Source organism: Erinaceus europaeus, chromosome 7, assembly GCF_950295315.1.
Source record: "Erinaceus europaeus chromosome 7, mEriEur2.1, whole genome shotgun sequence".
NCBI lineage: Eukaryota > Metazoa > Chordata > Mammalia > Eulipotyphla > Erinaceidae > Erinaceus > Erinaceus europaeus.
In genome coordinates, this window is record NC_080168.1 from 72689133 (window position 1) to 72702282 (window position 13150).

Consider the following 13150-nt stretch of genomic DNA (forward strand, 5'->3'; position numbering starts at 1 on the left):
ACTCTGATACTATCTTTTGCTTAGCAAAGTAAATAAAGAAATGAAAGATAACTACCTGAGGATTTGATTCATATGTAGAATCTAGATCTAATTTACATGAACTTGCCCCCTCCCCCCCCAAAAAAAACACAGAAACAAGCAAACTGTATGAGAGACTTTGAGAACTATGGTTATCTTTGGGAGGTTGGAGGATAGAAATATGGAATTTTGGTGGTGGGTGTACATTGTAATTTTATAATCCTGTAACAAATTATGAATAAGAAATAAAACGTTTTTTTAAAAGAAGAGATGAAAGACAACTATCAGTTGGTTTCATTCATATGTGGAACCTAGAGGTATGATTTACATAAACTTGTCAAAAAAAAGCCCAAGGGGCTGGGTGGTGGGACACCTGGTTGAGCGCATGTATTACAATTCATAAGGACCTGGGTTCGAGCCCCCAGTCCTTGCCTGCAGGGGGAAAGCTTTCCAAGTGGTGAAGCAGAGTTGAAGATATCTCTCTTTCTCTGTCTGTATCACTCCCTTCCCTTTTGATTTCTGGCTCTCTCTATCCAATATATAAATAAAGATAATTTTAAAATATTTTAAAGTAATAAAAAACATATTGGTTCTGAATTAAAATCAATAAAATATATCCAAACAAAACAGAAGCAAGCAAACTCTAAGACCTGTAAGAACTATGGTGGTGGATCCAGGCCATGGTGCACCTGGTTAAACAGACCTACTAAGCACAAGGACCCAGGTAAGGATTTGGGTTCAAGCCCTCAGCTCCCCACCTGCAGGGGGGACACTTCATGCATTGAAGCAGGTGTCTTTCTCTCTCCCTCTCTTCTCTGAATTTTTCTCCATCCTATCCAATGAAATGAAAAAAAATTATGGTGGTTATCTCTGGGAGGTGAGAGGGTGGGATTACAGAAATTTGTTGGTGGGTGTGGTGTGGAACTATGCATTGTAATCTTACAATCTTGTAACATAGTACTTATAGCAAATAAAATTATTTTTAAAATCTCGGGGTGGAAGTAGATAGCATAAATGGTTATGCAAAGAGATTATCATACCTGAGGCTCTAAAGTCCTAGGTTCAATCCCTGGCACCACCATGAGGCCCCAAGTTTATCCTCTGGTATCACATGTGCCACAGTGGTGCTATGGTTCGTTCTCTCTCTCTCTCTCCTTCTTTTTCAATCATATTAACAAATACACAAATCTTTTTTTAAATCCTGTGCTTTATAAACCAGTGTACATGTAAAAATAGATACAAGTACCCATGTGTTAATACATGTAATTTTATAAATATACATTTTATTTATTTTTATGAGAGTGAAATATAAAGAGAAAGACACAGAGAGGAAGACAAGAACACTGCTCAGCTCTGCATTAAGGTGGTGCTGGGATTCAACCTGGGACCTTTGCTGCCTCAAGCATGCAAGTCTTTTTGCATACCATTATGCTGTCTCTCCAGCCCAATACTGTTAATTTTTATGAGACTGACGCACTGTCTACTGCCCAGAGGAAGCCTTTCTGGGGCCTGGAGGTGGCTTGCTCAGTACAGTTTGAGGACCAGGGCTCGAGCTTCTGGCCACCATATGGGAGCACCAGTGGAGTAGTTTCATGAGCAGAGAAGTAATGCAGAGGTCTCTCTCTCTCTCTCTCTCTCTCTCTCTCTCTCTCTCTCCCTCCCTCCCTCCCTCCCTCCCTCCCTCTATGTCTAGCAGGAAAGAAGAGTCCTCTGGGAGTGGTGAAGTCATCCAGGTTCCAAGTCCTGACAATAATCATGGTGGCAAAAAACAAGCAAATGGGCAAACGAACAAAAACCTGCCTTTCTGTACATTCTATGTTGACTTTTTTTTTTTTTTTTTTCGAGTGTCACAGCGAGCTCATAAATGCTTACAGGCTGACCCTGTACCATTAAGGCAGTTGATGTCCATGGTTCTCAGGCTATGGTCTCTGGACCAAAAGAAGCATCAGGTTTATCTTGGAACCTGTTTGAAATTCTGATTTTTCTGGTTGTTGTCATCATCACTGAGATTTCACCACTCCACAGCAACTTTTTTCAGATAGAAAGACACAAGTAGACAGAGAAAGACACCACAACACCAAAACTTTTTTAATGTGTTGGGGGTTGGGCTTGAACCCTGGGTCATGTGGATGACAAAGCATGTGCACTAACCATTTGGGCTATCTAGCCAGCCTGAAATTCAGATTCTTGGGTTGTTTCTTAGACCTACTGAACCAGAAAATCTGGGGTTGGATTCAGCAGTGCACATTGTATCATCTCCAGGGGTTTCTGGTTTTCTCTTAAGCTGGAGACTTGAAGGTAATGATTCCTGAATTTGCATTACATGGTCAGTGGGATCCACACCAAGTACTGTCCTATAAATGCTTTTTTCTTTTTTCTATAGATGCTTTTTGAAAGCATCTTTGCTTTGTGGAAATAGCAAGATGTGTCAAATGCAGAATGATTTCCCCTTTTTTTCTAAGGCAGTCAGTCAGCTGCACTCCAAGGAATCTTTTTTCCAGTTAGTGAAATTAGAGAATGCAATCCTAGCATTAGCAATGTCCACATGCCTTGGGAAACATCCAAAAAGCACTTACAATCAAAGTGTTTAAAGGAACTCTGCTTACACTGATCCTTTCTTCCATGTTTAAGATATTAAGTTACAGCATTTGACTACACAATATGCAGTTTTGCTGAATGCTAAAATTTTTTAACTATGTTCAGTTTCATAGAGCTTACTTTCATTGCATCTTTTTCATACAAACTTACCCAAACTCTTAATTTTCTTTAAGTATTGTTAAGTCATATTACATTTCCTTCTCAAAGGGTCACCTTTTTGAAGAGGGTGAAAGTTTCACTTAGGGAGCAGTGGGGATACTTCCTCTCCCACATGAGGGCCGTGAAAACTTCTGCTTCCACAGTTCTGACTACTTCTGTAGCTTTTCTGTTTCTTTTTATTGAAAACCTGTCATTGCCATATTCCAATTTCACCATGATTTATAGGGTTCTCTTGAACTTATCTCTACTGGACAGTCTGGTAAAGGATGTTCCTCAGGATGGAATTTTGCCGTCTTCTGACTTCTTTCTACAAAGAGAATGCTTTTGGGATATTGGCCATGTGTGTTAGCTTGTTTATGTGTGGCTACTCATGTGAACATCTGTGTTAGAACACAGGAAAAAGTCACCTGGTTGGAATGCACAAGGCAGTCTCATGGGATATAGGGAGATGGAACTTTCATTGTCTAATCCCCGGAAGTCCATGGTTTACCTTTCAGTGTCTACGGTAATGTCTTCCAGCCCACTCCCAGCAGGTGTGTATCCAAAATAGAATCTAGATATTAGAAGTGGGTAGTGTGAAGGTGGAGACAGGGAAGACAAAGGAGGTTGTATCCCATTCTGAGAATTTTATATTTTTATGTGTCATTCCCCCCAACCCCAACAGAGGTGGAAATAATTTCTTGCACTAATGCACTGCTAGTTGACTGTATTTTAACAGTGTTTATATACACTATACATTTTAACTAAGTGAGCTTTATTGAAGATTATTAAAATTTTTCTTTTATTTGCTAGTGAATCTTGGTGCCTGTATGGTTCCACTGCTCCCAGTGGCCATTTTTTAAATAGAAGATGTAAGACAGAGAGGAGAGACACCTACAGCACTGCTCTATTGCTTGTGAATATTTTTTAAAAAATATATTTATTTATTTATTCCTTTTTGCTGCCATTGTTGTTTTATTATTGTTGTTATTAATGTTGTCATTGTTGGATAGGACAGAGAGAAATGGAGAGAGGAGGGGGAGGCAGAGAGGGGGAGAGAAAGATAGATACCTGCAGACCTACTTCACTGCTTGTGAAGCAACTCCCCTGCAGGTGGGGAACTAGGGGCTCGAGCCGTTGTCCTTACGATGGTCCTTGCGCTTTGTGCCACCTGCACGTAACCCACTGAGCTACCCTGACTCCCTGCCTGTGAAGATTTACCCCTGCAGATGGGACTGGGGCCTTGAACTTGGGACTTTGCACAAGGTAATATGTGTGCTCTACCATGTGTGCCACCACCAAATCTATTTTAGATTTGTTATGAGGTGCTAAGAAATGAGCCAGGGCTCTCTGTTCATGCATGATACTACCACTGAGTGGTCTCCCAAACCCATTTTTTCCATTCTTTATTTCTTTTTAAAATTTTAATTATTTTTTATAATCTTATATTTAAAAAAATTATTAGTGATTTAATAATGCTTAATAAGATTGTGGTATAAGAGAGATACAATTCCCACCACCAGAGTGCCATTTCCCACCCCTCCACTGGAAGAGTCCCTATTCTTTATCCTTCTGGGAGTAAGGACCAGAGATCTCTATGGGGAACAGAAGGTGGGAGGTCTGGTTTCTGTAATTTCTTCTCACTGGACATGGGTGTTGGTAGGCCTATCTATATCTCTAGCCTGTTTTGTTGTTGTTCTTTTTTCTTTCTTTCTTTTTTAAAAAATTTTTTATTTAAGAAAGGATAAGTTAACAAAACCATAGGGTAGGAGGGGTACAACTCCACACAATTCCCACCACCCAATCTCCATATCCCATCCCCTCCCCTGATAGCCTTCCCATTCTCTGTCCCTCTGGGAGCATGGACCCAGGGTGGTGTGGGTTGCAGAAGGTGGAAGGTCTGGCTTCTGTAATTGCTTCCCCGCTGAACATGGGCGTTGACTGGTTGGTCCATACTCCCAGACAGCCTCTCTCTTTCCCTAGTAGGGTGGGTCTCTGGGGAAGTGGAGCTCCAGGACACACTGGTGGGGTCTTCAGTCCAGGGAAGCCTGGCCGGCATCCTGATGGCATCCGGAACCTGGTGGCTGAAAAGAGAGTTAACATACAAAGCCAAACAAATTGTTGAGCAATCATGGACACAAAGGTTGGAATAATGGAGAGGAAGTGTTGGGGGGGGTTACTCACTGCAAACTCTAGTGTACTTCTGCTTTCAGGTATATATTTTGCACTAGTTTATGGATATGTGTGAACATATGCTCTCTCTCACAGAACCTGGTGTATATCTAGGTTTTGGGACTTTGTTAGAAAGTGATCCACCTGGGATGGAATTAGAGGATACTGTGAAAGGAAAGGTCTCACCCGAGTAATGAAGCTGAAGGGTTGTCATTCCACACCTGAAGTCTCTGGACACAGTCTGAGCTGAAGCATGTTGAGGTGGCAATCGTTGCGTTGATTAGGTTGCAATCGGCAGATGCAATATTATTTGACATGGATTGGGAGAGGCATGCGGGAAAGTGGGCCCTATCCTAAGGTTCCAGAACTGGGGGAAATATAGGCTCTATAGTGGAGATGTGAGGTTCCTGCTGTCTCAGGGTTCAAAAAGACAATGGATAGTTAATGTTACCATCACATTATTTGGTAATTGGGTTAACTTTGAAAAGTCCTTTTGTTAGGGGTTGCTGTATAGTACCCAGTATCTTATATAGCTGAGATTGTGGTATAGGAGAGATACAATTCCCACCACCAGAGTGCCATTTCCCACCCCTCCACTGGAAGAGTCCCTATTCTTTATCCCTCTGGGAGTAAGGACCAGAGATCTCTATGGGGAACAGAAGGTGGGAAGTCTGGTTTCTGTAATTTCTTCTCACTGGACATGGGTATTGGTAGGTTGATCTATATCTCTAGCCTGTTTTGTTGTTGTTTTTAAATACATATTCTGTGGCTTTGGACAAATGGACAGGAACCTATATCTGGCATATGTAGTATCACACAGTATTTTCAGTGCCTTAAATTTTCTCTGTGCTTCATCTAGTCATGGTCCAGTGAGAAGGAGCCTTCTTGAAGAAGGCTCATCTGAGGCAAAATAATAATAAAAACAACTTTTTTTTCTCATAAGTTACCCAATCTTCAAATCACCAAGATGTTTTTCACTAGCTGATAAATTGTGACCCACACAGTCAAGGAATATTATTCAGTACTAAAAAGAAGTGAGGTCTGAGGGTAGGATGGTGGCACACCTGGTCGAGCACACTCATTACAGTATGTAAGGACCCCTGGATTCAAAGCCCCTGGTCTCCACCTGTGAGAGGGGAGCTTCAGGAGCGGTGAAGCAAGGCTACAGGTGTCTCTCTCCCATTGTATCTTCCCCTTCCCTCTCAATGTCTCTCATCTCTATTCAAAGTAAATAAAGAAGTAATATTTAAAAAGAAGTGAGATCTGGTAAAGAAAATAAGTAAACAAATGTGAAATAAAAAGACTGAGCTATTAAGCCTGAAAAGATATAGAGGAAATTGGATGTGAGGGTGATCTGGCTGCGACATCTGTCACCCCACTGATCACCAGGCTTGATTTGGCTGATCTGGTTGGCTAGGCAGGTTCCCCTTCCTCCCTCACTGCACCTTGTGCACCTCTCCCAAAGCTGAGGAATTCAGGTGCTGTTTTGCTTATCTAAGAGAGGGGAGGAAAGAGGAGGAAAAGCTAAGGGATGATTTTACTCTTAAGTGTAATATGGAGAATTGAAACACATGAGCTTGATGGTATATTGCACCAAAGTAAAAGACTCTGGGGCTGGTGGGGGAAGGATTCAGGTCCTGGAACATGATGGCAGATCTAGTGGGGGTTGTATTGTTATGTGGAAAACTGGGAAATGTTATGCATGTACAAACTGTTGTATTTATTGTCGACTGTAAAACATAAATCCCCAATAAAGAAATTTAAAAAATAATAGACATGAGCTTGAAAAAAATATATATAGTGAACCTATAACTATGATCTTAGTGGGAGTGGTATGGAATTATACCCCTGAACAATGGTAGAGAATGTTCCATCCTCCGAAGGGAGGATGGACAACACACTCTATGCTACACCTGAGGAAGATGGGTCAATATTGGGCCAGCTTGGAATGTTCCTACTCATAACCACAGAATGTGAGCTCAGATCTACAGGGATGCAGAGGCTCCTAAGCTGAATATGGGCCCCAGATCAGATCAAATCAATGAGGTTTACAGTCAACAGTATTTATACACATTTCCCATATTAAGGAGCTACTCTCTTCCCTGATCCAGCTTTCTGTTCCTTTTCCAACAATGACATCATCTCTCCAGACAATAACTTGGATCCACCTGTATACCAGATTTCAGACTCGAAAAAAAAAAAAAAAGAAAAAAACTAGTATAGCCACAGGCCCTTTGGAATATAACTAAAATATGCCTACTAGCTATCTACAAAATGGAGACCCCCTTCCAACTCTTCATCTGCACTACTCCAGCCTTTAAGCTCATGATTGATCAACAATTTGTTTGGCTTTATATGTTAACTCTCTTTTCAGCCACCAGGTTCCAGATACTACCATGATGCAGACCAGACTTCCCTGGACAGACGATCCCACCAATGTGTCCTGGAGCTCTGCTTCCCCAGAGACCCATCCTACTAGGGAAAGAGAGAGGGAGGCTGAGAGTATGGATTGACCAGTCAATGCTCATGTTCAGCGGGGAAGCAATTACAGAAGCCAGACCTTCCACCTTCTGCACCCCATAATGACCCTGGGTCCATACTCCCAGAGGGTTAAAGAATAAGCTATCATGGGAGGTGATGGGATACGGAGTTCTGGTGGTAGGAATTATGTGGAGTTTACCCCTTTTATCCTATGATTTTGTCAATGTTTCCTTTTTATAAATAAATATACCCCTATCTTATAATATTGTAAATTACTATTAAATCACTAGTAAAAAAAATAACAACAACAACAGAAGAGAACTCTGTTGGCACCTGCAAGGAAGCAGGTACAACTCCAGGGGTGAGGGAGGCAAGGAAGCATAGGGAAGTTGGGGGCATAGAAAGAGGGATTATCCAGAGGGTCAGACAGATGTTGAGCACAGCACTGTCTCCTGTCAGGCAGATGTTTTGGAACCCCTCATGTGTGAGTCCAAGAGCCCAATCCCAAGGAGATGGGCCTGCCTGGAGGACACAGGCGGATGAGTGTCAAGTGTCCAGGTTGCTTCTACTTTCTCCCATTATACTGTACCAGAGACATCTGTGTGCCAGAGAAAAACTAGGCATTTCTCGACGTTTTGTTGTCTTTTTTTTTTTTTTTTTGGATGATTAAAGCAACAATGTTTTGACTTTAAGATGCTGACCTTTGAGAGTCTGGAAGTGATCAGGGGTATGTGCTTACTTTTGAAAAACAACAACAAAAATTAAACTAAAGACTAGGAGGCTGATACTCAGGCAAGCTACATAGCTGCTCCTGCTTCAATGTGTGTGTGTGGGTGGTGTTTTGTTTTTGTTTTTGTTTTTTGTTTTCACTTGCAGAAGTTCTCTATAAGGTGCACAAATATTAAGTTTGCGGTTCAGTGAACTTTGCAAATGTATGTGCCTATGTAACTGCCACCCAAATCAAGACTCCAGACTACTTTGTGTTCCTTCTTTGAGGCAGCCATAGGTCTGGTTTATTTTATTATTATTTTTTAGTTATCCTTATTTATTTATCAGATAGAGACAGCCAGAAATCAAGATGGAAGGGGTGATAGAAAGGGGGAGAGATGGAGAGACTCCTGCAGCCCTGCTTCACCACTTGCAAAGCTTTCCCCCTGCAGGTGGGGACCAGGGGCCCAAACCTGGGTCCTTGTGAACTGTAACATGTGTGCTCAACTAGGTGTGCCACCATCGGGCCCCTGTCTGGCTTAGTTTTTACCTAGTTTTCTCCTTGGGTTCATATACATGATTGTACCACCACTGGGTTCCTAGTTGCTGCTGAAATGCATCACCATGTACCCAGCTGCTTAAACCCATATGAATATATCCTCCTACAGTTTTGTGTTTAAAAGTCCAGCTGGGTCAAGCCAAAGACCAGAGTCTAACTGTTGGCAGAGTTGTGCTCCTGTTTGGAGTCTGAAGGGGGAGAATCTGTTTCCTTGCCTTTTACAGCTGCTACAAACCATCCATATGGGGCCAAGCATGATGCATCTGGTAAAGTGCACACATTACCATGCACTAGAATCTGGATCCAAGCAGGAGGTGAGGGGAAGGTTCACAAACAGTGGAGCAGAACTGCAGTTATCTCTCTTTCTCCCTTTCTCTCAACTCTTCATCTCTATTTCTATCAAATAAAAAGAAAGAAAAAAAGTGAAAAATAAAAACATATGCCCACTGGGACGGGGTGGTTTTATCACACAGACACCAAGGCCCAGTGATAACAGTTGACAAAACAAAAGCAACGACAACAAAGGCAAAACACTCCTATCCCTTGGCTCACAGGCAAGCTTCCATCTCTGGCTTATTTTCCACAGTAACCTTGTTTCCCACCCACCCCCACCCCAGTCACACCCAGGAAAGGTTCCCTCCTTTTTTTAAAAAAATTTTTTATTCATTTATTGGATAGAAACAGAAACAGGTGGATGGGGGAGACAGAGAGGGAAAGAGACACCTGCAGCACTGCTTCACCACTCATGAAGCTTCCCTCCTTATAGGTGAGGACTAGGGTCCTAGAACCCGGGTCTTCCTCACCCTTTTGTTGCCCTTGTTGTTTTTTATTGTTGTTGTTATCGTTGTTGTTGGATAGAACAGAGAGAAATAGAGAGAGAAGGGGAAGACAGAGAGGAGGAGAGAAAGATAGACACCTGCAGACCTGCTTCACCGCCTGTGAAGCAACTCCCCTGAAGGTGGGGAGCCAGGGGCTCAAACCGGGATCCTTACACCAAGTGCATGTGCACTTAACCCGCTGTGCTACCGTCCGACTACCAGAACCCAGGTCTTTATACATGATAGTGTGTGTGCTCAGTGGAGTCTGTCACTACTCAGCCCCAGGCTTTCTACATTTCAGGACTCATGTCATTCAGAATTATCTCCCATTGCCAGGTCCTTAACATTTATATGCAGGTATTTCTCTTTCTCCCTCTCTCTCAACCCTCCATGTCTATTTCTCTCTATCTCTATCAGATAAAAAGAAAGGAAAAAAAAAGTGAAGAAAAAAAAGATGGCCATTTGGAGGTCATCATGTAGGCTTCTAAGAAACTATTCTGAGAAGTGTTTGAGTCATCTGTGCTGCCCTGGGCCACAGTCTTCTAGCGTTGTGATTTGTCATCAGCAATTTGTTTTCTTTACTGCTAAGCTCTGTTCCATCATGTGGATATATCACAGTTGCATTTCTCTCCCTCTCTGGTGGCCATTTGGATTGTCATCAGTGTCTGGCTGCTTTAAATACAATTTTATTTTAATGCTGCTTTTTACTTCTCTTGGGTAAAAATGTATGAGAACTGTTAGACCACAGGGTAATTACATGTTTGACTTTTCATATATTTATGGGTTATTCAAATGTCTTCTTTGATGAGGTATGTGGTCAAATGTTTTGTTCATGTATTTTTTTTTTTTTTGGCTAGGTTGTCTGGTCTTAGTATTAGTTTGTAAATGGGCTTTCTAATTTTTTAATTAATTTTTTTTTACTTTCTAAATTTTAAAGAGAAGTCATTTGTCAGAAGCATGTATTTTCTTCCAGTGTGTGGTTTGCCCTTTTCTTTTCATAATGGTGTCTGAGATGAACAAATGTTTAGCATTTTGGTGAGGTCTGAGTCCTCAGTTCTAAAACATGACCAGTACCTTTTGTATCATCTTGTCTGAAAAATCTTCCCCCAGTGGGCCAGGCAGAGGTGCATCTGGTTAAGCACATACATTACAGCCCACGTAGACCTGGGTCAAGCCCCTGGTCCCTACCTGGAAAGGAAAAGCTTCATGAGTGGTGAAACAGCACATCTGGTTAAGCACATACATTACAGCCCACATAGACCTGGGTTCAAGCCCCTGGACCCCTACCTGGAAGGGAAAAGCTTCATGAGTGGTGGAACACCACTGCATATGTCTCTCTTTCTTTTCTCCTCTCTATTCCCCCTTCTCCTATTGATTTCTCTTTGTTTTTATCCAATAATAAATACATTAAAATATTAAATAAAAAAATCCTTCCCCATGCCAAGTTGTGAATCTAGTCCATGTTTTCTACTGAAAACTTTGTAGTTGCAAATTTTATGTTTAAGTTTGTAATCCATCTCCAACTAACTTTTGTGTAGGATGTAAAAAATAGAAGTTGAACTTCTTTTTATATATGTCCAACCACTTTACTACTACTTGTTGCGAAGATTTTTTTTTTAATCTTTCTCAACTGCAATCACACTTTCCTAATAAATCAGTTAACCAGGTGTGTGTGTGTGAGAGAGAGAGAGAGAGAGAGAGAGAGAGAGAGAGAGAGTGTGTATTTCTGGAACTCTTTGCTCTTCCTTTGGTCAATTCGTCCATCTCTGGCCATACAATTTTGATTATAACTTTTCAGGAAGGCTTAAAATCAGATGGCATAAGTTTTTTAATATTACTTTAACTTTATAGATCAAATCTGTGCTTATGTCACTATTGTAACTTAAATTGTAACACTCCTACCAAAAACAAAAAAAGTTGTGACGGTGACTTTATTCAGAAAATGAGTGTTTGCAGATGTCATCAAGTTAAGTGGAGGTTATTCTGGATTAGGGTGGGTCTTATATTATATGACTGTGGTATTTATAAGGAGAGGGGGTTGGGTGGTGGTGCACCCGGTTAAATGCACCTATCACCAGGCACAAGGATCCGGGTCCAAGCCCTTGCGCCCCACCTGTAGGGAGGATGCTTCATGAGCAGTGAAGCAGGCCTGCAAGTGTCTATCTTTCTCTCTCCCCCTATATCCCCCACTACCCTCTCAATTTCTTTCTATTCTGTCAAATAAAGTTAAAAAAAAAAAAAGGAAAAATGGCTGCCAAGAGTAGTGGATTCATAGTGCCAGCACCAAACCCCAGCAATAACCCTGGTGACAAAAAAAAAAAGAGGAGGAGGAGGAAGAAGAAGGAAGAGACAAAGAAAGAGAAGAAGAAAAGGAGGAGGAAGAAGGAGGAAGGAGGAGGAGAAGGAGGTTGTGAAAAAGGGGCTGGGTGGTGATTTATCTGTTAGAATATGCATGTTCTAACATGTATACATGTTATATATACATCTATGTTCTAACATGTATATATGTATAAAAAGACCTGGCTAGGTTTAAGCTTCTGGTCTCCACCTATAAGGGAAGCTTCATAAGTGGTGGAGCAGTGCTCCTCTCTGTCCTCTCCCTCTATCTTTTCTTCTCCATCTCTCTAGTTTTCACCTTCTATCAAAGAATAAAGGGAAGAACCATGTCAGGAGTGGTGGAGTCATAGTGTAGGCCCCGAGCCCCAGCAATAACCCTGGTGATGAAGAGAGAAAGAGAGAGGAGAGAAGGGAAGAGAAGGGAAGAGGAGAAGAGATGAGATACAAATAAAGATGCACAAGAGGAAACAACATGTGAAATGGAAGCAGAGATGAGGGTGGTGCATCTACAAGTTGAAGAGCAAAGACTGCTGACAAACCAACAGCAGCTGGACAAGAAGTGAGGGAAAGATTCTTCCTCATCGTGTTTAAGGGTAACCAACCTCCAGGGCACACTGATTTTTTTCTCCAAATTTCTTCTTTTTACTGATTTAATAACGAATGACAATATTGTAGGAAGAGGGGTACAATTCCCACCACCAGAGTTCCGTATCCCATCCCCTCCATGGGAAGTTTCCCTATTCTTTATCACTTGGAAAGTGTGGACCCAGGGTCATTATGGGATGCAAAAGGTGGAAGTTCTGGTTTATGTAATTGCTTCTCCACAGGACATGGGCATTGACAGGTCAATCCCTACTCCCAGCCTGTTTCTATCTTTCCCTAATGGGGGAGGGCTCTGTGGAGGTAGGGTTCCAGGACACATTGATGAGGTCGTCTACCCAGGGAAGTCAGGCTGGCATCATGGTAGCATCTGTAACTTGGTGGCTGAAAAGCATTAAGATATAAAGCAGAACAAATTGTTTAATAACCAGGAAACTAAAGGTAAGAAGGGAGTCGGGCGGTAGCGCAGTGGGTTAAGCGCACGTGGTGCGAAGTGCAAGGACTGGTGTAAGGATCCCGGTTCGAGCCCCTGGCCCCCCACCTGCAGGGGAGTTGCGTCACAAGTGGTGAAGCAGGTCTTCAGGTGTCTATCTTTCTCTCCTTCTCTCTGTCTTCCTCTCCTCTCTCCATTTCTCTCTGTCCTATCCAACAACAATAATAACAACAACAAGGGCAACAAAAGGGAATAAATAAATAAATATTTAAAAAAGAAAAAACATAG